Raw genomic sequence first — 19,664 nt, 5'->3', positions numbered from 1 at the left:
CACGCATTCAGGAAATTACACAGCAAGTCATTTTGAACACGACAAGAGAAAGGGCACACTACACATCCGTGAAACATCACGTCCGACTTTAGAGACAGTTACATCACAGAATGGAAGTTTCAGGCCCCTTTTTCATTACAGGTTCAAACTAACCTGAAAGTTACAGAGTTTTAGGTCACTTTTGTATTAAAAAGTGTCTGAAGCCTGTAAATATAATTTGCCCTTTTTTAAATTGTGGATGAAATCCAATCCCATGTACCAAGACCTTACAGTATATTCATGTTAATTAAAATGACTAACGCTATTGGACATTAGCTGGTGCTTTTTGTAACGATTTGCTATTTCATGCTGGAAAGAAGGAAACCTGACCAACGTTTGCTTTCAGGTGCGGTTCATTCACATAATGGACATCTATTTCTGAGTAGCCTGATTTAAAAACACACGAACCCGGTAGAAGTCGAACCTACAATCTCATGATGCAAAATCAGACGCGTTATCCATTAAACCACTGGCCAATCATGTAACTGAATTGCACCATGGTAAGTTCAGCGCTGCAACTAGTAATACACCATCCCATCTAAAATTTCTAAGTGAGAAACGTGTTTTCTACATTTTTATCAGTTTTAAAATATCATCTCTTTAATACAGACAAAGGGTTTGTGTGTCACTTTGAAATTCTGATTGATTTAGAATTCAAAGAAAAAGATGTTTTCTTGAACAACGCAGTGAAATTATGACATCTTTCACTCTACTTCTCTCTTGTAGTAAAGCAGACCTTGCAGTGTGAGCATTTACTCCAGTAAATTAGGTCATGTATCATGTTAAATCACTTCTTCAAAACAAAACATTTCCTGGTGCAGGTTTTCTCCATGAAAAAAAATACATTTTTCCCTTACATGATTTCTCGTTTTTTTTTCCATCAGAGTACAGAAAGAAGAAAAAAGGGAAAAGCAGTGTCGCAAAAAAACTCCATCGCCCTTGGGAGATGTCAAGCTCATCGGATATGAAAAGTGCCCAATAAAAGCAATTTCTCTTCATTTATCTTAGCTTCAGGGCTGCTATTGTGTATAGAGGAGGCAACTTGCTCAGCCAGCAGACTCAGCGCTTACTGAATACAGGTATGTTTTGAGTGTCATGCTGATCGTCTTATAAATGCAAAAGAAACTTTTAAAGCTGATAAAGTAATTTGCATGTGGCTACAACATCCCTGGAAGAGAGATTTTATCAGTTGCACATAATCGATATTTTTTACTTTTTGTTCAGCACTGGAAATCTATTTTTTTAAGTTTTCTTAAGAAGATCTCATGAAGTATTGCCAGGACCTACCTTTAGCACTCAATAGCGATATTAATGGAGTAGAAATGTAAGATAAATTGATGATCTGAGCTAAAATAGTCCTTACGTGCCTCCTGTAACAGTGTTCGTATTCATAGCAAGTAATATTCTTTTTCAACCCCAAACGTTGCTATTGCATTAAGCTTTGTGCGACCATTGGAGGTTTCGGTAGCTTCTGGAGAGCGCACTTTTCCAAACTGAAACCTATAAGAACATTATTCAAGGTACACCATGTCCCAGAATCGTTCATCGGGACTAGGATTAATATCAATGGAAAGTACTTCAAGATTTAACTGAAATATTAAAAGAGTAGGAAAGCATTTAAAATAGAAAAAATCAGTTCAGATGATATTTAATTTTTGAGAAATGGGCACATACTGTACATCAGCTCAGTGAGCAGTGCGAGGTGCTCTCCTGGAGATGATGATAAATTAGTTAAAATCATGTGATAGTTGAAAAAGCTTAATACTTAGTGAAACAGCCAGCACAAATGGTTGTGTTTGTGATTATGTCACTTCTCTACTATAGCAGCGTTGATAAAAGACCCTCTGAAAGCAGTAAAGCACTGCACAACTGAATTCGTTGCTATTTGGAGAAATCAACAAACTTGTGTTTTTCATGTGCTTTAAAAGACAGCCATACTCACTGACAAAATAACGACACTGCAGCTGATTTTTTCCGAAGCACAGTTGACCTTTCTGAGCCAAATGATGAAGCTCACCCAGTGAATACTAAAGCAGAAGGTGGAGGAAAGTGCAACTTTGTAACTACTGCAACCACAGGGACAACTGCAAGAAGCAGAATCAACTTCCCATCGAATGGTGTTGTTGTCTGAGGTACGCGATGTGAACGTGTGCAGAGAATCCCACAATCTCTTCAAAACTTGGACAAAGTATTTCTGATGGAGTGCTGTGCGCAAAGATTGAATAAGCTTTGCTCCTGCCGATGATTCTGCGTGAAAAAGCACAGCATTCAAGTTTCACAGAAAAATGCACCATGCCTACAAAACCAATTTAAAAAACAATTGCGGCACACTACGATTCACACTGACTCAAAAGTGATCACGGCAGATGTTGTTCCCTGCATAATGCTGAAGGGACCAAAGAGCATTGCTGTTGGGAACACAAAATGAGGCTTTTTTATGCCTTGATGTTAAGCTGACAAAGACTATCTTGAAACACCTAGTTCAGTCTCTCGACAGACTGTCAAGCAAAGCTTTTACCCATTGAACTCGCAATAGAAGGAAGGTCTTAACCCACCAACACTTAGCAGCGGCAAGATTCAAACCTAACCCAGCGAAGAAAATGGAGCACAAACCCAGCACTTAGACCACCCAGCCACACTCCCAACACCTTACTCTTTTGGAGAACGTCGGGTGGGTTCAGCTCTTGTTGTGCGATGCTTGGAAATGACTGCACCTTCGTTTTCCGAGATGTTTCCTATCACTTCTTTGTCAGCTCTGAATATAGTGCTTCTTTGGAGCAGGCTTCAGACCTTTTATTTTATTTATAAAGGAGGGCGCATTCAGAAACGTGTAATTCCTGTTTTAGAAATACTTTGGGCGGTGTGTTTTATATAACGCACAAACAGTATTCTGATTGTATACTGTAGACCTGTGTAGCAATCATACTGGACGTGACTGGGATTCTGAAATGTTTCTTGAAAAGGTATTCAGGGCTGCTTGAATCTATAATAAAAAAGTGACCCGAAACTTCCTACCTTCCAATCACTGATGTAGCTCTCCCTAAACCTGTATGTGATGTTTTGCAGATGTGCAATGTGCCTTTACTCCTGTATTAAAACTGACCTCTGTTGTTGGGCGGAGTTGAAGGAGAACTAACTGCACAGAAAAAGTATGTAACAATAAAATGTTTCTACACTTCAAAATGTCCCTTTAAATCCCTGCTCACACACGTCGGTGTGGGGAGCGGGCAGGTAGAGAGCTTTTACAGATGCTCATGATGTTTCTCATGGGGTGTTACCTGCAGTAGCATCTCTCTCCACGCCTTTGGAAAGAAAAGAGTGGCTCCAGTGCAAGGTATGGTCAGAACAGCTGGTCTGATTGTCTTAGAAAACAAGAAATTAAAATCAACAGGGAAACTGAACAATACAGAAATCAGTGCAGTATACAATAGGAAGCAATCAAACAAAATGCTCAGCAAAAATCGTAGTTGAGTAAATTGGTGGAAAAAAAATATTTGTAAGCAAAGGAGAGCCCGCGCTGCGCGTGAAACACATCAATCGTTCAGCATTTCTGAAACATTTCATTGAATTGACAAAGAAGAGCCTTTAATGAACTATTCTTTACCCCTCTGTTCCTACTGTATTTAATACCACCATCTATTGTCTCCTCTAACTGTGTATTCTCATCCTGCTTATCTTGTGTATTTTTTTAACTTTATTGGTTTCATTCTGTAAAGCGCTTTGGAAAGCCACCTTTAAAGGCACTATATAATGTAAAGATTATTATTATTATGATTAATAATAATGAACAGTGCATTTAACACTGAGCACATGCGGTCCTTCTTTGCAAAGGATTGCAAAGGTTGGGAATTAGCCTTTCACTCGTGTTGTTGAAGATCGTATCCTGGCTTTGTTGCAGGAAATGTCTGGATGCCATCACCGGATCAAGGAGAGGATCAGGGTTTTGGGAAGTCTTTTTGATGCCTGACACTGTGTGTTGTAACGGGTGTCATTCTGGACCTAAACAACAGAGAACACTGTTGAAATCGCTGAACTGCCTAGCGGACACTTTGTCGCCTTCTTCTGACCTGTATTTAATGCGATTCTCTGAAAACGTGGCACGTTATATCTGCTACCTTTATGGAGGGCACACTCATAAGAATCATAGATTCGATCACAAGCATCTAAAAATGAGCATGAGAAAATGACATCACGCTATAAGGCTGAATGGCACAAATTCTCCTGTTACTTCTGCAGCAAATGTGTGTTTTTTGCTTCTTAACACTGAGATAGTTGGAGATATTTGGCAGCAGTGGGATTCCAACTCACACCCCCAAAGAGACTAGAGCTTTAATCCAGCTCTAAATTAAAAACTGGGTGACTTGTAAGGGCTGGTAGTAGAGGAAAGGTATAAATGCTTCTTTTTTGGACAAAGTCTTTATCTTTACTAAAAGAAGGAAAGAAATATTTGATTATTATTTTTTCACCAGTTGTTTTGATCAAATTATTGTAACGCAGTGCCATATTAAGGTATAATATGTACATGAACGTCATGTCTGAGTCGATGATGGCAGCTGAGTATCACTGGAGGACAGTTCATCATGAATGGGTAAGCCTGCATAATGAGGGAGAAGAGATCGGCCTCTCTGACGCAGTGTCCAGTGACACTAACCTTCTGTCCTACTGTTCTCTACTTATGTAGAGGGTGAATGTTTATTTAGGTGAATGTTACGTTTCATTCTTGTAAAATATTTCCGAGCACTTTTTTTGTTGCTGAAAATTAATCTTGTGCATTTGAATTAATTCCGATATTGTCACCTAATTCTATACATTGTTTCATCAGACTAGAACATTTAGAGGAGCTCAATTGCATTTATGAATTGCATAGTGATATTATTTCTTTCCGTTTAAATACTTCAGTCAAAAATGTAGAGAAGGTGCTCCTGTTTTCACCATTATAAGAACTGTGATGCACCAGTAATATTTACTCTCACAAAAGTATTGTAATTGTATTGTTCTGTTCTGTAACAATCTTGAGTGACACAAACCTTCTGTTTTACTGCACTACACTTCTCCAGAGGCCAGTTCAGCACACAAGGATCCTCAGTCAAACAAACACTGCAATCGCTTGATAAACGCCATTTCTCATCCTTTCTCTTAGTGTCGGTGCTACTATTGTATGCAAAGGAGGCGACTTGACAATGAAATCTTAAAGAGAGTCTTCATGAAGGTGTGCGTCGGCAAGCTGGGCAATTGACTGGGCTTGTGAAGAAACCAATCTCATTCAACAACCATACAAATTGCACAGCTTAAGGCACATGAAGCGAAATCTGTGAGCTGATTGACACAAAACAATGTCACTTCACATTATTTGCAAAGTTGTTTTGCTTGTCTGACCACCTCTTCCTACTTCACAGTGAGCACATATATTTCAGTTTCTTTCCCCCATGTGGAGATGTATCCACTGCCAAAACTGCTGTCTGATTATTTAAATTATCTGTAAAACTGTTACATGACTTCATCTAATTGTAAATTTATAAGACGGTCTATGAGACATTTGTTAGAGTAGCTGAATCCCAGGGCTCGTATGGAATCACACACAGACGGGTCTTCTGTGTGATCTGAGTCCCACTGCCCAGAGCTACAGACTGGTCAAATGGTCACTATTGTAGACACGACCTTCGGACCATCGGCTACAAATAATCAATATACTGATCATAGTGTCACTACTGGTGTTTATTACATAAATACTATATATAAATAATAAGATAATTCCACACTCATATGTGTTATAAAACATTTATAAACATTTATAAACAAAGAAAGTAATACTGAAGGGCTGGAAGTCCTGGAAAGCGTTAATAGAACCTTCTTGCTTTCAACCTGGAACAGAGCCCACAACTGCCAGATCAGTGACCCCTGAGCCCAGTTCACAGAGAGGAGAACCAGGAGGTCTTTTATGTCTCTAAGAGGGCTGGGAGGAAGGATAAAAGGGGGAAATGTGACATGAGTCCAGGCTGTTCTGTCTGATATTGTTCATGTAGCAGCACTGATTGTCTGAATATCTTCTAGTTCTGGATTGTGAGGATAGAGAGCAGTACGGAGTTGAGCTTCTGTCTGAGTGTGAGTCTGAGCTGTGAATCTGACTGAGAAGAGAATAATGATTTTTTATTCTGCCTGAGAATTTTTCCTGAGAATTTTTCTTCTTTTCCAAGTGGTGTTACATCCCCTTCAGATACTCTACACAGACTGCCAGAGAGAAGAGGAGCGAGAGATGGACAGATAAGAGCACACACAGCAAGAGACACATACGTCTTGATTTACTTTGAAGCAAGTGTTCATTTCTTTTCTGGAACAATTTGTTTCTGAACTTCAAGAAATTCATACAACTTCTGAAAGATAAAATACAAATCTTGCTTCTCAGGACAGAAGAAATGCTGCAAAAAAATGCCAGTGATTTGTGAAAAGCAATGGGAATGTGTCCCTGTGCAGCTGTTAAACAAAGGGTTGCTGGGTCAAACGCACTCAGGGACGGGCTTCAGATTGTGATGATGTAAACATAATCTCCGCTAAAAATTGAAGGGATTTCTTCGCAAACCCTCTTGAATATTGCAGGAAATCTTCGTGTTTTACTCGTGTGCAACTACAACAAGTAAACAATTAAGTACCTAAGTCAATGTCCAAGAAACCATCCTCACGTGTGGAATTTTTCTTTAACTGGCTGTTGGGAGAATTCATTTATACACCCGTTGTATCCTTAGCAAAAATATTTTAAAATTAGAACACAGATTTGTTGGAGAACTTGACAATCCTTGACAATCATTATTAAATGAGCATTATACAAATGTGCGTTGATATTTTTAATATGTACCTTAATTGTAATGTATATATATAATTGCTTTGATATGGATGTTCATTTGAAGGAATTGAGGAAACTATGAAGGATCGCAGAACAACCAAAGATACATTTGGGCATCTGCTATTGGTAAAGATTAACGAATACAGTAAGTGTGAAGCTTGCACACACACATGAGAGAAAAAAAACAGTTTGAATTCACTTCATTAGACTGACGGTGTGTATAGCAGAGGATGGTTTTGATCCATCGACCTCTGGGTTATGGGCCCAGCACGCTTCCGCTGCGCCACTCTGCTGACAGCTGTCATAGTGTGATTCAACACAACTGCTCTATCTTTGCTTTCTAAAAGTGTGCCCGAGATGAAAAGTCTAAACGGTAAACGCAGACGTCACTTTGAGCACTTGGTCTTTTATAGTACAAATATCACACGCTGCACTACATGGGCGTGTCTTCAAGATCGTTGAGAACCAAACCTTCTGCTTTCCCAAGCAACTGATTTTTCCTCCTTAATTCACAAATCTTCAATGAGAATCAGTGAAACGAAAACCAAACACATGTGCACACTCGCGTCCTAGTGTGAAAGAAAAATGATGGAAGCATTTGAGAAATAAGAAGAGTAGTCTGAACAGCTCCAGTCTATCAACTGCTCTACGAAGTGATCGCTACTTCCACACCCAGTTTATAACATTGAAAATGATTCAGGAAGCACAGCAAAGTTCTAAAAGCAGTGGTTGAAAAGCGTCTAGATACATAAAATGACAATTTCTCAAAAGTAAAATCTTCAGCTTTTAAATATTGTCATCCACATATTTTCGTTTTTCTCTTTTTTACATAACACGCTTTCGAGAAATAGACTGTCTTGTAATGAAGGCTGCATTAGAAAATGTGTATCTAAATTAAAATCGGGTTTATGACTTCTGCGTTTTTCAGCTTTCTTAGCGCTTGGGTCTCGATTCAGATATTTCAATGAAAGCAACAGGGGAGTAAGTTTTCCTTTTCTAAATCAAAGGTGATCTGCTCACAAGGAAGTATAAAAACTTCAGCGTTTACTTTTTGAAGACCGCAAATTGTCGAAACACTGTTGCTTCATAAGCTAATAAGTAAGGTTTCTGAGCACGCATTGTATTACTAATGCTGTTATTAATAAAAAAAAGCTGAAATTCACATAATGGAATTTGGACGGCTCAAAGTAGTCTATTCCTTGTACAACTAACTTGCCCGCACCGGGGTAAAGTTAGCTTGAAGTTCGAAAACGATTTTGGCACGCCTGTAGCGCTTTCACGAAATCTCTTAGAGTTACAAAAACACTTGCTTTGTGTATAAAATACATTGTGGATGATTTCTCAGCCTTTACTTTTTCGTTTTTATGACATTTTTTTGACCAAGCACGAATATGCTTTTGTCCATATCTCCGCAATGGAAGCACAGAACGCCTTCAAACCAAAACCATTTTAAAGACCACGACTTGTGGATATTTCCACAGCCTTTACATCAATCTATCGGTGAGCTAATTATCTTTTTTTAAACCTCCGGTTTTTCATCGATGCGTAATTACGCACGAACTGGAACCCGGGGGACCGCTGTGTGCACACGTTCACAAAGCGAGAAATACTGTTCAATACGGCTTCATGCGAAAAACCCGTATATGACCATAGGAAGCAGAACAGCGCGGTCTCCAATTACCCAGACTGTAAGCACGGGAATAAAGCTTTGTTTGATTTCTGAAACCCTTCCTTTACGTCCTGTTTTCATTCAGGTAAGGGTCAACTATATTGAAAATACTACTGACAGCAGGAAGATTAAAATATTCTTTACTCAGCAGCTTATTAAAAACAGCTCCCATGATGTTCAAACCGATTTTTTACACAGAACACTGACACAGCTTTGTGTTCTGAATCTCTTTTTCTCTTGCTTTTATTTAATGTGGCACAATGCACTGGGATAGGGGTATTCTGTTCACAAACCAATAGCATTTAAACCACAGCACCCACAATGCTGCAGGTAAGTGTTTTGCACACTAAGCAGGTCATCTGATCATTCCCAGCTTTGTTTTGGGTTATGGAACCTTTATTTTTTTATGATTTTCTGAAGATAACACTACAGGTGGGATGGGTGGGTCGTCTTCATGGCTCAATAGCATTTCAAATACAGCACCCACTCTGCTGAAACCAAGTGTTTTACACACCAGACAGGCCCCCAAACCTCATACAACCTTACTGTGGCTGTGGCCCCTTTCTTTATTTTGTAATGATTTTCTGAAGATAACACTACAGGTCATACACTGGGACAGGTGGGACATCTTCATGGCTCAATAGCATTTCAAATACAGCACCCACTCTGCTGAAACCAAGTGTTTTACACACCAGACAGGCCCCCGAACCTCGTACAACCTTGCTGTGGCTGTGGCCCCTTTCTTTATTTTGTAATGATTTTCTGAAGATAACACTACAGGTAATACACTGGGACAGGTGGGTCGTCTTCATGGCTCAATAGCATTTCAAATACAGCACCCACTCTGCTGAAACCAAGTGTTTTACACACCAGACAGGCCCCCGAACCTCGTACAACCTTGCTGTGGCTGTGGCCCCTTTCTTTATTTTTTTTAATAAGAATTTTAGTTTTTCAATATGGCACCATTAGACAGGCGGCACATGGGGATTGGGGGGTGCTATTCATGAGTCAATAGCTCTTCAAGCACAACAGCCACAGTGCTGCAACCAGGTGTTTTACACCAGACATTTCCCCTAACCTTATACAACCTCGCTTTGAGTTGTGGAACATTTCTTTATTTTTTAATTGTTTTTTTGACTGTAATCAAGTGTTGTGCTCACTAGGCAGGCCTCCTGACCTTTCACAGTCATGCTTTGTTGTGTGCAACTTTAATTATCTTTTTAGGATTTTTTGAACATGGCAACTTCCACCGAGACGGGTGGGGGGTGTGGGGGTGCTCTTCAATAGCTTTTTCATCTATACACACAAACGGATGTAACCAAGACACTCAGAACCTGTCACGCAGGGGCTGACTGCTGAGGATAGGGATCCAATGCGGTGCCCTTGGTAGGGTTGGCGCGAGACGCAGGCGTAGTCGGAGTAAACAGGCAGGGGCCCGAGTCCGGGAAGGCGTAGTACAGGCGTAGGCACAGAATCGACAGGCGAAGGCGTAGTCGAGGGACTGGCAGGGGTCGGAGTCCGGGAAGGCGTAGAAGTTGCGTCGGTTGGCAGAGGCGTAAACGAAGAGACAGGCTGGGGTCAGGATCCGAGAAAGCGTAAAACAGGCGAAGGTACAAAATCGAGTGGCTAAAGCAGTTGTCGGAAAAGCGGGGTCGAGGTCCAGGGGAGAAGTCATAGTAAGGCAAAGGCGTAGTTAGTAGGTAAGCTCCGGGAGAGAATCTCAATCGTGAGCAATGACCGGGGGACAGATGAGGGTTTAAGTAGAGGACTGATTGACATGTGCACGTTTGGTATGGGGAGAGCTCGAGGGAATGTGGGAGCGCTTGCCTGCGTGAGGGAGATTCATGACAGAACCAACAGAATCAACCTGAACTCATAGAAAAACAAGAATGCCCCCGAGACACCTGAATCCCCCTCCTGGACAACTCTGGTAACAACACCCCCAAACCCATCCATACCAGCTAACAAGATTCAGAATCGGTGTAACCCTCCAACCTGGACCAAGAGCAGGATGGGACAAGAACCTGCACCACACTACGTACACAGGTTTGTATTTTTGGCTGAAGATGAAAATGTCTAACATAAATTGTTTTGGTTCTAGCAAACAATAAAAATAGTTGTTAAAATCCAAACACACATAATGAGATCACTCTCTGTCAGTATGTGTAACATTCTGGGTCTGGGCTCCTCTGTATTTGGGCTAAAGAGAGTTCAACAACATTTATTAAATGCACTGACATCATAATCTGACAAGATCCATTGTTTAGGGGAGACTTGACCACCCACTGTCCCCCTGGTATCGTGAAGCTCATTGTCCTTTAGCTTTCCAAAACCAGAATCACTTGGGACTCCGGGGGGATCGGTGTATGCAAAATATGAATTCCTTATGCAAGAAATTGTATATGGTCAATATAGCGATCATATCTTATCAGCAGATGGTAATCTCCAAGGAACAAGTAATAGGTTTATTCCACGCTGAAAAATGATCAAATGATTGATGAACCCAAGTGATTTGAAAGAAATGTTAAACAACTCAAAGCGAGGTTGTATAAGGTTAGGGGAGCTGTCTGGTGTGTAAAACACCTGGTTGCAGCACTGTGGCTGTTGTGCTTGAAGAGCTATTGACTCGTGAAGAGCACGATGTACTATCCCCATGTACCGCCTGTCTAATGGTGCCATATTGAAAAACTCATAAAAAAATAAAGAAAGGGGCCACAACCACAGCAAGGTTGTATAAGGTTCTGGGGGCTGTCTGGTGTGTAAAACACCTGGTTTCAGCAGTGTGGGTGCTGTATTTGAAATGCTATTGAGCCATGAAGACGACCCACCTGTAACAGTGTATTACCTGTAGTGTAATCTTCAGAAACTCATTAAAAAATAAAGAAAGGGGCCACAGCCACAGCAAGGTTGTACGAGGTTCGGGGGCCTGTCTGGTGTGTAAAACACTTGGTTTCAGCAGTGTGGGTGCTGTATTTGAAATGCTATTGAGCCATGAAGATGACCCACCTGTCCCAGTGTATTACCTGTAGTGTTATCTTCAAAAAATCATAACAAATTAAAGAAAGGGGCCACAGCCACAGCAAGGTTATATAAAGTTAGGGGGCCTGTCTGGTGTGTAAAACACTTGGTTTCAGCAGTGTGGGTGCTGTATTTGAAATGCTATTGAGCCATGAAGATGACCCACCTGTCCCAGTGTATTACCTGTAGTGTTATCTTCAGAAAATCCTAAAAAATATAAAGAAAGGTTCCACAACCCAAAACAAAGCTGGGAAAAGTCAGAGGACCTGCTTAGTGTGCAAAACACTTGCAGCATTGTGGGTGCTGTGGTTTAAATGCTATTGGTTTGTGAAAAGAATACCCCTATCCCAGTGTATTGTGCCATATTAAATAAAAGCATGAGAAAAAGAGATTCAGAATGCAAAGCTGTGTCAGTGTTCTGTGTAAAAAATCGGTTTGAACATCATGGGAGCTGTTTTTAATAAGCTGCTGAGTAAAGAATATTTTAATCTTCCTGCTGTCAGTAGTATTTTCAATATAGTTGACCCTTACCTGAATGAAAACAGGGCGTAAAGGAAGGGTTTCAGAAATCAAACAAAGCTTTATTCCCGTGCTTACAGTCTGGGTAATGGGAGACTGCGCTGTTCTGCTTCCTATGGTCATATACGGGTTTTTCGCACGAAGCCGTATTGAACAGTATTTCTCGCGTTGTGAACGTGTGCACACAGCGGTCCCCCGGGTTCCAGTTCGTGCGTAATTACGCATCGATGAAAAACCGGAGGTTTAAAAAAAGATAATTAGCTCACTGATAGTTTGATGTAAAGAGTGTGGAAATATCCACAAGTCGTGGTCTTTAAAATGCATTTGGTTTGACGGCGTTCTGTGCTTCCATTGCGAAGATATGGACAAAAGAATATTCGTGCTTGGTCAAAAAAATGTCATAAAAACGAAAAAGTAAAGGCTGAGAAAGCATCCACAATGTATTTTATACACAAAACAAGCATTCTCGCAACTCTAAGAGGTTTCGTGAAAGCGCTACAGGCGTGCCAAAATCGTTTTCGAACTTCGAGCTAACTTTACCCCGGTCTTGCCCGCTGAGTAGAGTTTTAAGCAACGGCAGCAGATATAGCAGTAATAGCAACAGCGTAGAGTGTCACAATACTCTATGAAAGAATTACGGCTTCAGATCGTTTTGTTCTGTTGAAGCTACCTACAGGCTCCGAATTGTTGACATTGGCTGTGATCTTCTTTTTTCAGGTTTCATGAAATTCTTCACATATTTGAAATATTTCATTCGGGTTCGCCCAATACATGGTGCAAACCGTACCTGCAGCAGAATGCTGTGGCACATGAAGCCCTTTTGTTTGCCGGTTGTAAGGATTGAGGTGCGTACTACAAATCGAGCAAGCGAAAAGAAAATTAAATAGGAGTCTTTTTTTGGATTGCTAATCCACTGTGCTCTGCTCGTCTAGGTTCAAATCCCATCCTTGTCATAGTTAAGGCCTGAGACGTGTGTGTTTTTTCTAAACGGTGTTTGCATTTGTTTCTTTTTTTACTCCTGTACTAGAGCAGTAATATTTCTAGCGGTGGAAGAACATGGTATCACATGCTGACAGCAGGAACACGTGGCCACAAGCTGCAGTACATTGGTTTTGGAACAGCAATAAATTTCCTGTGGAGACAGGTGCGCCGGTATTAATACAGCGCTTTCGAGCGGAGAGAGTTACAAGAACTGACTTAAACTTACCAGTTATGTTCAATAGCTAAAAACACAAAACCAACCTCTTCAGTGGTTGAATCTAAATAACAGAAGCCAATGCTGCCATCAAGGGAAAAAAAATCCTGAGTTATGTAGTTTTGAGACTACATATCTGACTTTCAGTTTGAAGCGGTACAATGGATTCTAGGTCACATTCGTTCTTGATTCAGGATATATATGAGTGTGGTAATGGTTAGAACTGTGTTTACATGAGGTTCAAACGGTAACATTTTCATTGCGAGAAGAAAGTCAGTCCGTGCGCATTTCTCAGCATGAACATTGTCAGGAAAACTAAACCCACAGTGCCAGCAAACCTTTCGATAGCCTGTAGGTACTGCCATTGCAAATGTAACAGGTTGTTCATACACACAAATGACATCGTTGCTATCTCGTAATTAGGAGATAATTTGGTATTTATTAATTAAGATTTTTTTCCTGGGTGGCAACAATGCGCTTCCGCAATAAATCATAGACTCTGCTTTCAAAATAGCTGCACCAGGCACTTGGACACAGATAAACACAGGGATTTATAATTCAGGAATATGAATGGTCAATTGCTTACAGTTGGGTTTTTACGTTTTCTTAGCGATTTGTGTATCAATCTTTTAACAATTCATTAAAATGCTAACAACATGTAAAATAAAAACAACAGCAACGTTAAATGAAGGGGAGACAGGTAGTTTTTTTTTTTCCAATCAGATTCCAATCTCCAATGCTGTGTGTGAGAGCTTAGGTAACTTTCCTTTTCTCACATTTTCTGACGACTATTCCAAAGGGGCACCCTGTCAACTCCTAATACTTTGTATGTTTGATTATTGTCGTTTTATTTAGAAAAAGTTCAATATTGATCATAACTAAAGAAAATTAGGATCACGAATAAAAAAAGGGCTGAAGATGCGAGTCACTCTTGAATCAGAGCTGGGCGACACGGGCTTCTGTTCTAATATGATTGTACGAGAAGCAGGAGGAATCGCTTCTCTCCTATGGAGCATGAGCTGAATCAGGAGGGAGACATTTTGTATGCTTGTGCATATGTTAACGCATGACCTACATCGTAAAACTAAATTAAAAACTAACATTAAGTTGTCAAAGACATTCATTTATATACAAACAAGAGACAGACATAGCAATGGTTCTACATTAACTTGTCCTACACTGATCAGACTAATTGAAATGTATGAAAGCCCGTTTCTGCCAGGGAGTTAAAAAAACGCGCTATGGTATCGCAGAATTCCAACTAAGTAACTCAAAATTGCGACTTGGTAACTCAGAACTCCGACTTTATATCTAAAATGTTCTTTAGCTCAGCTAGCAAGGCCTGGATTCAAGCCAATACAGTGAGGCACGAAGTAGGGTGGGAGCGGCGAGGGCACAAGCCCTAGAACCCGAATCCGTTACAATAACAAAAGGACAGACAATGAAATAGGGGCTATTTCGAAGTCGCAAATGTGAGATATAAAGTCAAAATTCTGAGTTTTTAGGTCGCAATTCTGAGATTCTAAGTCACAATTCTGAGATACCATAGTGCGTTTTTTTTTTACTCCCTGGCGGAAACGGGCTTCCATTGGTTCTCAGTGCTGTGAAGCAAAAGCAATCTCTGAGAAATCAGACAAATTATTATCAGAACATGTCAAAAGCTGATCAGTATTTCTTTACTGGGAAGCAAAGAAATGCTTGTATTACACATTTTAATATGACATGCAATTACACATGAAAATTAGTAAAATTATTATTGTAAAATTACGTGTTGATAGAACAGCCCCCTCGATAAAAGAAAGTGTGGACGGACGTGTCGCATGTTCCGTACTCTGTCTGACAGCGAGTTTAACACACTGTCCTTGGAAATTAGAAACGAATTGAACAATAAATTAATCTGAGCAAATTTTACACGTGTGGGTAATTTAATTCTGTCGAAATTGCGTGGAACTCCTCCGCTGGGGTCAGATACACACGGGAAAGTGTTCAGGCGGCTTCACGGAGTCCCGCCTCAGACTGGAAGCAGGTTCTAATTAGACGCTGAGAACAATTCGGGTCTCTGTGTGTAATTGATTGTGTTGATTGAGCGGCAGTGCGACCATGTGTGTGGTACCGGGGTAAAGTTAGCTTGAAGTTCGAAAACGATTTTGGCACGCCTGTAGCGCTTTCACGAAATCTCTTAGAGTTACAAAAACACTTGCTTTGTGTATAAAATATATTGTGGATGATTTCTCAGCCTTTACTTTTTCGGTTTTATGACATTTTTTTGACCAAGCACGAATATTCTTTTGTCCATATCTCCGCAATGGAAGCACAGAACGCCTTCAAACCAAAAGCATTTTAAAGACCACGACTTGTGGATATTTCCACAGCCTTTACATCAAACTATCAGTGAGCTAATTATCTTTTTTTAAACCTCCGGTTTTTCATCGATGCGTAATTACGCACGAACTGGAACCCGGGGGACCGCTGTGTGCACACGTTCACAACGCGAGAAATACTGTTCAATACGGCTTCGTGCGAAAAACCCGTATATGACCATAGGAAGCAGAACAGCGCAGTCTCCCATTACCCAGACTGTAAGCACGGGAATAAAGCTTTGTTTGATTTCTGAAACCCTTCCTTTACATCCTGTTTTCATTCAGGTAAGGGTCAACTATATTCACAATACTACTGACAGCAGGAAGATTAATATATTCCTTTCTCAGCAGCTTATTAAAAACAGCTCCCATGATGTTCAAACTGACGTTTTACACAGAACACTGACACAGCTTTGTGTTCTGAATCTCTTTTTCTCGTGCTTTTATTTAATGTGGCACAATGCACTGGGATAGGGGTATTCTGTTCACAAACCAATAGCATTTAAACCACAGCACCCACAATGCTGCAAGTGTTTTGCACACTAAGCAGGTCCTCTGACTTTTCCCAGCTTTGTTTTGGGTTGTGGAACCTTTCTTTATATTTTTTAGGATTTTCTGAAGATAACACTACAGGTAATACACTGGGATAGGTGGGTCATCTTCATGGCTCAATAGCATTTCAAATACAGCACCCACACTGCTGTACCCAAGTGTTTTACACACCAGACAGGCCCCCTAACTTTATATAACCTTGCTGTGGCTGTGGCCCCTTTCTTTATTTTTTATGATTTTCTGAAGATAACACTACAGGTAATACACTGGGATAGGTGGGTCATCTTCATGGCTCAATAGCATTTCAAATACAGCACCCACACTGCTGAAACCAAGTGTTTTACACACCAGACAGGGCCCCTAACTTTATATAACCTTGCTGTGGCTGTGGCCCCTTTCTTTATTTTTTTATGAGTTTTTCAATATGGCACCATTAGACAGGCGGTACATGGGGATAGTACATCGTGCTCTTCACGAGTCAATAGCTCTTGAAGCACAACAGCCACAGTGCTGCAACCAGGTGTTTTACACACCAGACAGCTCCCCTAACCTTATACAACCTCGCTTTGAGTTGTTTAACATTTCTTTCAAATCACTTGGGTTCATCAATCATTTGATCATTTTTCAGCGTGGAATAAACCTATTACTTGTTCCTTGGAGATTACCATCTGCTGATAAGATATGATCGCTATATTGACCATATACAATTTCTTGCATAAGGAATTCATATTTTGCATACACCGATCCCCCCGGAGTCCCAAGTGATTCTGGTTTTGGAAAGCTAAAGGACAATGAGCTTCACGATACCAGGGGGACAGTGGGTGGTCAAGTCTCCCCTAAACAATGGATCTTGTCAGATTATGATGTCAGTGCATTTAATAATGTTGTTGAACTCTCTTTAGCCCAAATACAGAGGAGCCCAGACCCAGAATGTTACACATACTGACAGAGAGTGATCTCATTATGTGTGTTTGGATTTTAACAACTATTTTTATTGTTTGCTAGAACCAAAACAATCTATGTTAGACATTTTCATCTTCAGCCAAAAATACAAACCTGTGTACGTAGTGTGGTGCAGGTTCTTGTCCCATCCTGCTCTTGGTCCAGGTTGGAGGGTTGCACCGATTCTGAGTCTTGTTAGCTGGTATGGATGGGTTTGGGGGTGTTGATACCAGAGTGGTCCAGGAGGGGGATTCAGGTGTCTCGGGGGCATTCTTGTTTTTCTATGAGTTCAGGTTGATTCTGTTGGTTCTGTCATGAATCTCCCTCACGCAGGCAAGCGCTCCCGCATTCCCTCGAGCTCTCCCCATACCAAACATGCACGCGTCAATCAGCCCTCTACTTAAACCCTCATCTGTCCCCCGGTCATTGCTCACGATTGAGATTCTCTCCCGGAGCTTACCTACTAACTACGCCTTTGCCTTACTATGACTTCTCCCCTGGACCTCGACCCCGCTTTTCCGACAACCGCTTTAGCCACTCGATTTTGTACCTTCGCCTGTTTTACGCTTTCTCGGATCCTGACCCCAGCCTGTCTCTTCGTTTACGCCTCTGCCAACCGACGCAACTTCTACGCCTTCCCGGACTCCGACCCCTGCCAGTCCCTCGACTACGCCTTCGCCTGTCGATTCTGTGCCTACGCCTGTACTACGCCTTCCCGGACTCGGGCCCCTGCCTGTTTACTCCGACTACGCCTGCGTCTCGCGCCAACCCTACCAAGGGCACCGCATTGGATCCCTATCCTCAGCAGTCAGCCCCTGCGTGACAGGTTCTGAGTGTCTTGGTTACATCCGTTTGTGTGTATAGATGAAAAAGCTATTGAAGAGCACCCCCACACCCCCCACCCGTCTCGGTGGAAGTTGCCATGTTCAAAAAATCCTAAAAAGATAATTAAAGTTGCACACAACAAAGCATGACTGTGAAAGGTCAGGAGGCCTGCCTAGTGAGCACAACACTTGATTACAGTCAAAATAACCATTAAAAAATAAAGAAATGTTCCACAACTCAAAGCGAGGTTGTATAAGGTTAGGGGAAATGTCTGGTGTAAAACACCTGGTTGCAGCACTGTGGCTGTTGTGCTTGAAGAGCTATTGACTCGTGAAGAGCACGATGTACTATCCCCATGTACCGCTTGTCTAATGGTGCCATATTGAAAAACTCATAAAAAAATAAAGAAAGGGGCCACAACCACAGCAAGGTTGTATAAGGTTCTGGGGGTTGTCTGGTGTGTAAAACACTTGGTTTCAGCAGTGTGGCTGTTGTATTTGAAATGCAATTGAGCCATGAAGTCGACCCGCCTATGGCACTATATTACCTGTAGTGTTATCTTCAGAAAATCATAAAAAAATAAAGAAAGGGGCCACAGCCACAGCAAGGTTATATAAAGTTAGGGGGCCTGTCTGGTGTGTAAAACACTTGGTTTCAGCAGTGTGGGTGCTGTATTTGAAATGCTATTGAGCCATGAAGACGACCCACCCGTCCCAGTGTGTTACCTGTAGTGTTATCTTCAGAAAATCCTAAAAAAATAAAGGTTCCATAACCCAAAACAAAGCTGGGAATAGTCAGAGGACCTGCTTAGTGTGCAAAACACTTGCAGCATTGTGGGTGCTGTGGTTTAAATGCTATTGGTTTGTGAACAGAATACCCCTATCCCAGTGCATTGTGCCATATTAAATAAAAGCATAAGAAAAAGAGATTCAGAATGCAAAGCTGTGTCAGTGTTCTGTGTAAAAAATCGGTTTGAACATCATGGGAGCTGTTTTTAATAAGCTGCTGAGTAAAGAATATTTTAATCTTCCTGCTGTCAGTAGTATTTTCAATATAGTTGACCCTTACCTGAATTAAAACAGGGCGTAAAGGAAGGGTTTCAGAAATCAAACAAAGCTTTATTCCCGTGCTTACAGTCTGGGTAATGGGAGACTGCGCTGTTCTGCTTCCTATGGTCATATACGGGTTTTTCGCATGAAGCCGTATTGAACAGTATTTCTCGCGTTGTGAACGTGTGCACACAGCGGTCCCCCGGGTTCCAGTTCGTGCGTAATTACGCATCGATGAAAAACCGGAGGTTTAAAAAAAGTTAATTAGCTCACTGATAGTTTGATGTAAAGGGTGTGGAAATATCCACAAGTCGTGGTCTTTAAAATGCATTTGGTTTGAAGGCGTTCTGTGCTTCCATTGCGAAGATATGGACAAAAGAATATTCGTGCTTGGTCAAAAAAATGTCATAAAAACGAAAAAGTAAAGGCTGAGAAAGTATCCACAATGTATTTTATACACAAAACAAGCATTCTCGCAACTCTAAGAGGTTTCGTGAAAGCGCTACAGGCGTGCCAAAATCGTTTTCGAACTTCGAGCTAACTTTACCCCGGTGTGTGTGGTAGCATAGTCCTGCTAGTATAAAAACCTAGTCACCGCGTTCACACTTTATGCTCTCTTGCTTCAACACAGTTTGGTGGTTTATGTGTCTTACTTCTG

General features: G+C 41.1%; 1 protein-coding gene; it reads right to left on the bottom strand.

Annotated features, from left to right (window-relative positions):
- Positions 1–19,664, bottom strand: part of LOC138242764 (zinc finger protein 271-like) — a 1,399,044-nt gene that overhangs the window by 197,407 nt on the left and 1,181,973 nt on the right.

The sequence above is a fragment of the Lepisosteus oculatus genome, chromosome 14, assembly GCF_040954835.1.
Source record: "Lepisosteus oculatus isolate fLepOcu1 chromosome 14, fLepOcu1.hap2, whole genome shotgun sequence".
NCBI classification, from domain to species: domain Eukaryota; kingdom Metazoa; phylum Chordata; class Actinopteri; order Semionotiformes; family Lepisosteidae; genus Lepisosteus; species Lepisosteus oculatus.
This window is presented reverse-complemented; position numbering and strand designations above follow the sequence as displayed.